The sequence below is a fragment of the Peromyscus maniculatus genome, chromosome 22 (genome assembly GCF_049852395.1).
Source record: "Peromyscus maniculatus bairdii isolate BWxNUB_F1_BW_parent chromosome 22, HU_Pman_BW_mat_3.1, whole genome shotgun sequence".
Lineage (NCBI taxonomy): Eukaryota > Metazoa > Chordata > Mammalia > Rodentia > Cricetidae > Peromyscus > Peromyscus maniculatus.
In genome coordinates, this window is record NC_134873.1 from 10,890,565 (window position 1) to 10,900,342 (window position 9,778).

Here is a 9,778-nt window from a genome sequence, read left to right on the forward strand (position 1 = left end):
TTATTGCAAAGAAAAACTTCACTGATTAGAACTGAGAGTAGCATTTGTCTAAACAGCTATATCAACTTCTTAGATTTCCCTCTGAGAATTCTCCCTTATGGAGAGGTTATCTTACCTTCTACTGAATCATTCCTATATTTGAATGTTATCTGTTAAGTTCCAAACCGGGCACAAATGGTTGGAGTGCCTATTTAACATATCAAAGTGGACCTGGCCGTCATCATCCCTCAGTCCCTACCTGCTACAGGGTAAGGCTGGGCTGCCCTTCCCGCCAGGCTCTTCCTTATATAATCCAGACATTTTGGCTACCCACCCCTTTTTGGACCCTTGGCCTCCTGGCTGCTGCACCTTGTTCCCCTCTCCTTTCCCCGCCCCCTCTCCCTAATGGCCCAGCTCAGTCTGGTCATGTCCACTCTGGACTCGCCCAAATGTCCCTGCCTCTACCTATGCTTTCCCACACATCTACAACAAACTTTCTCCTCCACCAAACCTAGGAGCAATCATTTCCTTTCCTTTCTATTTCTTCTTCTTTTTTTTTTTTTTTTCATTTTCCACCATTTTTTAAACTTAGTTTTTAGGGCTGGGAGTATAGTTCAGAGATACATTTGCCTAGCACAGGCAAAGCCATGGGTACAATTTATCTACCCACCACACACACACACACACACATACACACACTACAAAACTATTTTTAGCCAAATTGCCCTATGAATTATTTATGCTTACTGACTGTGAGTATGTGTCTTAGTTAGGGTTTTTATTGCTGTGGAGAAACACCACGGCCATGGAAACTCTTATAAAGAAAACATTTAATTGGAGTTGCTTGCTTACAGTTTCAGAGGTTCAGTCCATTGTCATCATTACTACGCGCATGATGAAGTGCAGGCAGACATGATGCTGGAGTAGTAGCTGAGAGTCTTGCAAGCAATAGGAAGTCGACTGAGCAAAGCTAAGCAAAAGAAACCTCAAAGCCATCTCCCACAGTGACATGCTTCCTCCAACAAGGCCGTCCCTACTCCAACAAAGCCACACCCCCTTAACAGTGCCACTCCCTATAGGGGCCAATGACATTCAAACTACACTGGCACGCCTCCAATGTCTTCTTGAATCAAACAAAGCAGGCTCTTTCCTGGCACTCCATCAGAGTTGTCTGGGATTGTTCCATCTGTCTCCACATTGGTCCTTCTCCCCCTGTCTCTTAACCCCACTCTCCTTCTAGGAGCAGTGCAGCTCCTGTTTGTGTAGTGAGAGCCCTTAACTAAAAGGACCAACCGCATACTTCCTCAGAGGGGTTTCTGGGTTCACTTACATTCCTGGAGCCAATTAAAAAAACAGCATTTGGGCTGGTGGTGTAGTTCAGTGGCAAAAGCCCTGGCTTCTCATGCACGACACCCTGTGTTCCATCCCCAGTAACACACACACACACACACACACACACACACACACACACACACACGGAGGATAGTTAGGACTGGTAGTTACTGTGTCAACTTACTATGCACACAGCCTTTCCAGGCACATCTCTTAACTCATCTAACCCTCACCAAGGTGCAGTCAGGTAGACTTATGACTTAGTTTCTCTTTGGGGGTTCTTAGAGTTAAAAATTGACTCAAAAGGAAGCCCAAGAACAATTTTATTAAGTGTTGGGGAGAGAGAGAGAACCAGGAGAGGCAAGGCAGGAGAGTTGCAGAAAGTCATGTCTATAAGTTAGCCATGGAGGTCAGAGAAACAGTGAGGAAGCCCAGAGTGTCAGGCAACCCATGCTTAGGAGCACTGAGTCATAGACTTGAGCTCAGAGAAAATAGAAAATTTCCTCCCTCCGGCAAAATAGAGACAGATTATTAAGAAAGGAAAAGCATTCCCCAGAGTGGAAGTGGGACAAAGAGCTGAGGAAAGAGCCCCCAAAGGCTCGAGAAACACGGCCCTTTACAGTGCCTGTCTCACCAGTTTGTATTTCATAGGCTTTTTCTCAAGAGCGCTCTGTTAAAAGAAACCTGCATAAATAAAGACCTCCAGTCTCTCTTTTTTTCCTATCTTCTTTTCTTTTTCCATGTGTGTGAGGTGCATGTGGGGGTGCACATGCATACAGAAGTTCAAGGTTGAGGTCCAGAATCGTCTTTCCTTGTCCCTCTACTTTATTCAGTGAGGTAGGTTCTCTCAGTCAAGCCCAGATCTTGTCAATACGCTGGTCTCCTTAGTGAGCTTGCTCTGGGGATCCCGTCTTGGTCCTGAGGCTGGAATTATAAACAGCCCCTCATGCCAGTCTTCCTCTGCAAACTGACTTCTTTCATATGTTAAGCATTTGATTTTTTTTATTGCACTGTATTTATTTTGTGCAAGGCAAGAATGTGGAAGTCAGAGGACAAGTTGGTCCTCACTCCCCAGAATGTAAGACCTGGGGACTGAACTCAGATCTTCGAGGATTGACAGCAGAAACCCTAACCACTGAGCCAGTCATCTCCCTGGCTCCTCTAACGTTAACCTCGATGTTTTAGGTTCCATGTGGCTCTGCTAACCCTTCCTGATTTTCCAAATTGCTCAGAAAAAGATAGCCTGTATTTTTCCTTCTTTTTATCTCTTTTTCTTTCTTTCAGACCCTGGCCAGAGCTTGAACACGCTCTCTCCGACACTCTGGGCGTCTCCACTCTTCGTCTGGAGTTCCTCATCTACTGTCAGGCAGCTGTTTGTGGACCTCCATTTCCACACACGCCAGCCGAATTCAAAAGGCGTGGCTGCCTCTCTTCCTCTGCGCCCTCCTTCCTGGCAGCTTGCCTGCCCTGGTGCTTTTCTTTTAGATTCTAATAAACTGTCTTTGAGCTTCCTTCTTAAATTATTTCACTAATGAGACCAAGAACACAAAATGGGGACTTAAGTGTCTCTGGTAACCTATGGCAACCCAGGCAAGGCTCCCCAGATTTGGGACAAGAATTTCAAACAAGCTACTCTTTCAGTCAACATCTGGGAGACTCCATCTAAGAAACAGAGCTCAATACAAAGGAACATTCATAGAGTTCTATGAATAGATGAGTAACTGCCCTGCCCTCCCACACAAACAGCAACAAGGATCAGCCAGCATGTGGCAAGAGAAAGATGTGGATGGAAACTCCTGACCCTTCCCGCTCCCTCTTGCACAGAAACATTGCCTGTTAACCAGAGAACTGGTTTTTCAAACAATGTCTGATGTTTCTCCAGCAAAATTCTTTGATCTAAGACAAGGCTGCTAACTTTGCTCCTTCTAGTCATAAGCCTCCAATTCACACTTACCTGAAACTCGTTTCATTTCGGCCTCACTGGAGCAAGATTACAAGCCAGTCAAGTTGGCCTTAACACAGGCACAACACCCCCACCCCCACACCAAAAGTTTTTTGCCCAAGTGGGCATTTTACATGTTAGACTAATTTCTCTCTCTCTCTGTTCTCTCCGTGTGTGTGTGTGTGTGTGTGTGTGTGTGTGTGTGTGTGTGTGTGTGTGTATGTGTGGTGTGTGGTGTGTGGTGTGTGGTGTGTGGTGTGTGTGGCTGACCAGCTGGCTCTCTATTTCTATCTCTCTGAGTCTCTCTCTGTTTCTGTCTGTCTGTGTGGGTGTATCAAGGTCTCACTATGTTGCCAGGGCTGGCCTCAAACTCCTGGGTGTAAGTGATCCTCCTACTTCAGCCTCCATAGCAGCTGAAGCTACAAGCTCATGCGCCACACCATTTGCCAAATGTCACTTGTTGGAATTTCACACACAATCTTAGTCATTAAAAAATAATCTTGCTTTTCCTTTCTTTTTGTTTCTCATAAACTTTATGTGCTGGTTAGTTTCTATCATAAATCTAGACGTACCTGGGAAGAGAAAAACTCAGCTGAAGAATTGCTACCATCAGATTGGACTGTGGGCATGCCTGGGGGGTGGGGCGGGTATTTTCTTGACTGCTGATTAATGTCCCGGGCCCAGCCCACTGTGGACACTGCTATCTATCCTTAAACGGGTGGCCCTGGGCTACATAAGAAAGCAAAGCCAGCAGTGGTGGCACACACCTTTAATCCCAGCACTCGGGAGGCAGAGCCAGGCAGATCTCTGTGAGTTCAAGGCCAGCCTGGGCTACAGAGTGAGTTCCAGAAAAGGCACAAAGCTACACAGAGAAACCCTGTCTCGAAAAAAATAAAAAACCCAAAAAACAAAAACAAGAAAGCAAACCATTCCTCAGTGTTCCTCCATGGCTTCTGCTTCAGTTCCTCAGTTCCTGCCTCAAGGTTCCTGCCTGGGCTTTCCTCAATGGTGGGACTGTCAGCTGTAAGCTGAAGTAAACCCTTTCCTCCCGTAAGGTGTTTTTGGTCGTGGTGTTTACCAAAGCAAGAGAAAGCAAAATAGGACACTTCTGTGCTGGCATAATTTTAGACTTGCAGGAAAAAAAAAAATGTAAAACTAATAGTGAGAAGCTCCATGTAGTCCTCACCAAGTGCCCTCCCATTGGGGTCCAGTGACAGTTGGATTCCTAGAGCTGGCTGAGCGGCCAGGCTAACTGATCAATACACTCAAGGTTCAGTGAGAGACCCTGTTTCAAAAAACAAGACAGGGTTTCTCTGTGTAGTTTTGGTGCCTGTCCTGGAACTCACTCTGTAGACCAGGCTGGCCTCGAACTCACAGAGATCCACCTGGGTCTGCCTCCCAAGTGCTGGGATTAAGGTGTGTGCCTCCATGCCCGGCTCCTATTTAGTACTTTTACAACCCTGTGTTTAGGCACTCTTCCACTGAGTGACATAGATGGCCTTTCTGAATAACTAAATACATTTCTCTTCCTCTTATATTAATTTTATGTGCATCAGTGTTTTGTCTGCATGTATGTCTGTGCAGCACATGGGTGCCTGGTGCCCTGGAAGGCCAGAAGAGGATGTCAGATCCCCTGGAACTGGAGTAAGAGACAGTTATGTATGGATTGCCCAGAGTCCGGGAAATACACTACGTCCAGTGTGGGATAGCTAAGGGAAAAAGTCTACGTACACTATGCTGTTGTTTCTGTAAACTTTATTCCGCTAAGACAAAATTTTATCTTTACAGCTACAGCTCCATCAGGCATTCAGGGCAGGAATAAATCTAGATACACCCAGCTCTTTGTCCGTCCACTTTATTTCTCTGGGATGAAAACCTGTCTACATAGCTTCAGTTCCATCCTGACAGTCAGTTCTCTCGTGGTCCTGCTAACAACTAAGCTCTTATGCTTCCAGGCTTATCTTCATCCTCTGTTTCTTCGCCCTGCATCTCTACTTGCTCTCTACTCCTGGCTCTGATGAATCCTACACGAGTTCTGCCTTAACATTTACAAAGCCTCTGTGTTCTTCCCTTCTCCCTGGTCGTACTGTTCTGTCTGCCTATAGAAAACGCCTGTTTCTTCTTCCCCTCACTACTCTGCCTCCTCAGGAATGTTGCTCCACCCTACCATCCACCTTGATATGTAAAAACCTCTCTTATTCTCAGTCAGTTGCTCTGGAGAGCCACTAGGCCTCAAGGCAAGGAGATGGTCTGAGCTCCATTTGCACAAGAAACAAAGCCATGCAACTCTCGCCAGTTTGTCTTTGCCTCCATGACCTTATCCAAGTACCGGGCGAGCAGGAAGTTCACACACTCATTCCATGGGACTTGTGAGCACAAGAAAATATTTTTAAATTTTTTTTTAAACTTTTATTGTTTGTGGACTTCACATCATGTATTCCGATCCCACTTATCTCCCTGCCCCCTTGCATCCGCTCTCTGCCCTTGTAATCTCCCCTCCAAAACAACACCAAATTTAAAGGAAAAACCAAACACCAAACAATACAAAGACACAAAAACAAACAAACAAACAAATAAGAATCTTGTCGTGGAAGCTGTGGTATGGTCCGTTGAGTCACAGTTCACCCTTTAGTCCATTCATCTTTACTCGAAAGTGTTCATTGTCATGAGTCATTGGTCTGGCTTGAGGGATTAATTTATAACAAGACACAGCTGAATATTAAGCTGTGTAACACCAATTAGTCCATGCTAGATGGCTTGCCGCTTGACTGACCCTTGACCTGGTCAAGGTATAACTTTAATATATGGCTGGACTCCTTATAACATATTCTCATGGCTCACCACAGTTGTGAGCCCCCATGTGGGTGCTGAGGATAGGTCGTTGGTCGTCTGGAAGATGAGCCGAAGCTCTTAACCTCAAGCTACCTCTCCTGCCCCTCTTGTATCCTTAATGACCATTGAACTTAGACAGTTTGATGTCTACTCAAATACACTCCCAATGCACCCTGGTCCCCCAGGGCAGTGGGGTTGATCCCAGTATGAATTTGTTTGGGTGCATGCTCAGTAATGCAAAATCTCATCCTCTCATGAACTTTTAGGGAGAATCCACCATTTACCATCTTATGCCTGTGTATATGGTTAAAGTCAAATGAATTGTGGGAAGAGACATGAACAGTAGAAAATGGTTGGATATTTCAATCAAAACTGACAGTCCTGGGGGTTGACAAGATGACTCAATGGCTTAACCACTTTCTGCTCTTCCCAAGGACTAGGGTTTAGTTCTGCAACCACTGGGTGGCTTGAAAACCTCTGTAATTCCAGTTCCAGGGAATCTGACACCTTCTTGCCTCTGCAGGCACCAGGCATGTGCATATACATACCTGCTGGTAAAACACTCATAAACATAAAATAAATAAATCTAAAAAACAACGGAGAACTAATCTCACCATTCCCCTTTAATGACCAAACTCCTTCTCTTGGATCTCAAAGAATAACTGGGGCCCATGAATATCTCTACTCCTGTAACCTGCTGCTCTTGAAGTGTTGTTTTTGTTTTGTTTTGCTTTGTTTTTTGTTTTTTTGCTTGTTTTGTTTTGTTTTTTAGACAGTCTCTCTACATAGCCCAGGCTGTCCAGGAACTCACTGTGTAGCACAGGCTGGCCTCAGACTCACAGAGATTGTCCTTCCTCTGCCTCCCACATGCTGGGATTAAAGGACTTGGAACATGCTATAACCTGTTTTACAGCTTGGCTTCTATGTCCTTTTCCCTGAGTTTTTATTTCAGTGCCTTGACCAAGAAGCCCAGAACCTGGAAACAACAGAGTGTAACCACTCGTGACAGCTTGAAAGAGACCCAGAGATGGGAATAACTTTCTGGAGTTCTGGCGCTATTCTGTTGCCACATGGCAGACATATTGCTGTCAAGGATGTTGTTGGTGCATGCACCAGACCCTTGAAGCTTCCAGGAAAGCACAGGATCCAAAAACTAACCAAGAGGAAGGAAGCTGTCAATGCTGATTCTGACCTTCTGTAACTAGTGAGACAGCCAGGCATACAGTGGTGCTTGCTTGCATTCCCAGTACACAGGAGGCTGAGACAGGAGAATCACAAGGACAGCCCCAGCTGTGAAGTGAAATCAAGGCCAACCTTGGGCACTTAGTGTCTCAAAGAGAAAGCAAAAACAAGCACCTGTCTAATGTGCGTGAGGTTCACTCCCTGTATTACCGGATGATGATGAAATCAGATAAGCAAGGAGCCAGGCAGGAAGGGAAGAGCTCCCAGGTCTCATTCAGTGGTTCAGCACTAACATCACACGGAGATCTCCTGACTCAGGCCCTGAGGCATGAAGCACCCATGGGCTTGTATGACTGGTTGGTTAGTTTGGGGGTGGGGGAATGTTGAATTGACTTTATTACTCTGTCAGTGTGAATGTCACAGGCACTTTACAATTAATGATGGCATCCTTGTGTTCATCATGCACTTCCACCTTTGAGACTCCTCTGAGTACAGGCTCACAGCCCCCAGGTTTCCCTGGTGGCCTTAAGGACGCTGCAGTAGGGCTTTTGGTTATTGATACAATGTTGTCGGCCATGGCTACAAAGTAACAGTCTTGTCACTAAGGGGTCCGGACGGAGAAAGAGGATAACCAAAGAACAAAAAATATAGGGCTTCTCCCCCAAAAGGCTTTGTGCTGTCTTCTCCAGGTCAGTGATCCTGTGAAGCCTGCAGGGGAACAACTGACTCCATCATTTGTTTTCCAACCACCCCGAGTCAAGGTACTGCTCTAACCCTTCTACATCACCTTCCAGTTGTTTGGGTTTTGACATAATCTCTCTATGTTGCTCAGCTGGGGAACTCCTAGGCACAACTATCCTCCTGTGCCAGCCTCCTTGGGACCACAGGCACTTGACACTACCCCCCAGAGACACCTTTGGCTTCTGAACATTCATTGTCCAAGTGCTCTACCACAGAGCTACACTCCGAGACCAGGATTCTGTCACTAAAGGAAGAACAGGAGAGTGGATTCTGGCCAACAGCTACCTGCCCCTCACTTTTTTTCACCTCTCAAACAAGATTACTATTTCCATTTTATTGATGAGAAGCCTTAAGGCTCAGAGAGTTTGAGAATCATGTCCAGTGTGACACCACTCCTGTAAGATTAAACTGACATCCAGCCCCAAGTCATCTGTGCTCTTAAATAACTCCTTTTTTTAAATTACTTTGTTTAGACAAGGTCTTGTTATGTAACTCCAATGTGTCTGGAACTCACCATGTAGATTACCCTGGCCTCAAACTCCCAGAGTAACAACTTACTTCAAAAGCTTATAGACAGCCGGGCGGTGGTGGTGCACGCCTTTTATCCCAGCACTCAAGAGGCAGAGGCAAGAAGATCTCTGTGAGTTCGAGGCCAGCCTGGACTACAGAGCGAGTTCCAGGACAGGCTCCAAAGCTACACAGAGAAACCCTGTCTCAAAAAAAAGAAAGAAAGAAAGAAGAGCTCATAAACATGATTGTCAAGGCTACAAGAGTGTGGTAGATGCATCAACAACAGCCTTGACAGCAGCATGTCTGGTATAAAAGCTAGCTGGGAACAAACATAAGCTAAGACCAAGCTTTGCGAGTTAATAAGGAGTCTCCACATCATTGTTTGGGAGCTGGCAGTCCAAAGAAAGACCTGTTACAATAGTGTCTTCACAGCAATTGAAAAGTAACTAAGATACCTCTGCTAAGCAGCTCTTGAGTATTTCATCCCAGCAACAGAAAGGAGACAGGACCAGAAGCGCTCTTGGGCTTAGGAGCTCGTACTACACAATTACTTAATACAGAAGTAACAATGGAGTAACAGTGAGTTGGTACACGTGAAGGTCAGAGGTCAACTTCAGGTGTCATTTCTCAGGAACCATCTGCCTTCATTTTGCTTGGGTTTTGAGACAGGTTCTCTCATTGGCTTGGAGCTTGCCAATTTGGTCAAGCTGGCTGACCAGCAAGCCCCAGGAATCCATTTCTTCCTGTTTCTACAGAAATAAGATTACACACATGTTTCACTGCACTATTTCCCTCCTGTGGATTTTGAATTCTGAGGATAAAAACTAGATGCCCCTCAACTGAAGAATGAATAGGGAAAATATGGTATATTTACACAATGGCGTATTACTCAGCTGTAAAACACAATGACATCATGAAATTTGCAGGTATATGGATGGAACTAGAAAAAATCATCCTGAGTGAGGTAACCCAGTCCCAGAAAGACAGTCATGGTATGTATTCACTCATAAATAGATATTAGGAATAAAGTATAGGATAACCAACCTACAATCTACAGCCCCAGAGAGGCTAGATAACAGGAGGGCTCAAAGAGGGATGCATGGATTTCCCGGGGAAGAGGACATAGAAGAGATCTCCTGGGTAAACTGGGGGCAGGGGGAGGTGGTGGAGGTATGGGATCTCGAAGGATCAGGTTGAGCAAGCTGGGTGTGGGAAGCGGGTTGGAGGCAAGACAGAGGGGGAGAGTAACTGTGGGCGCCA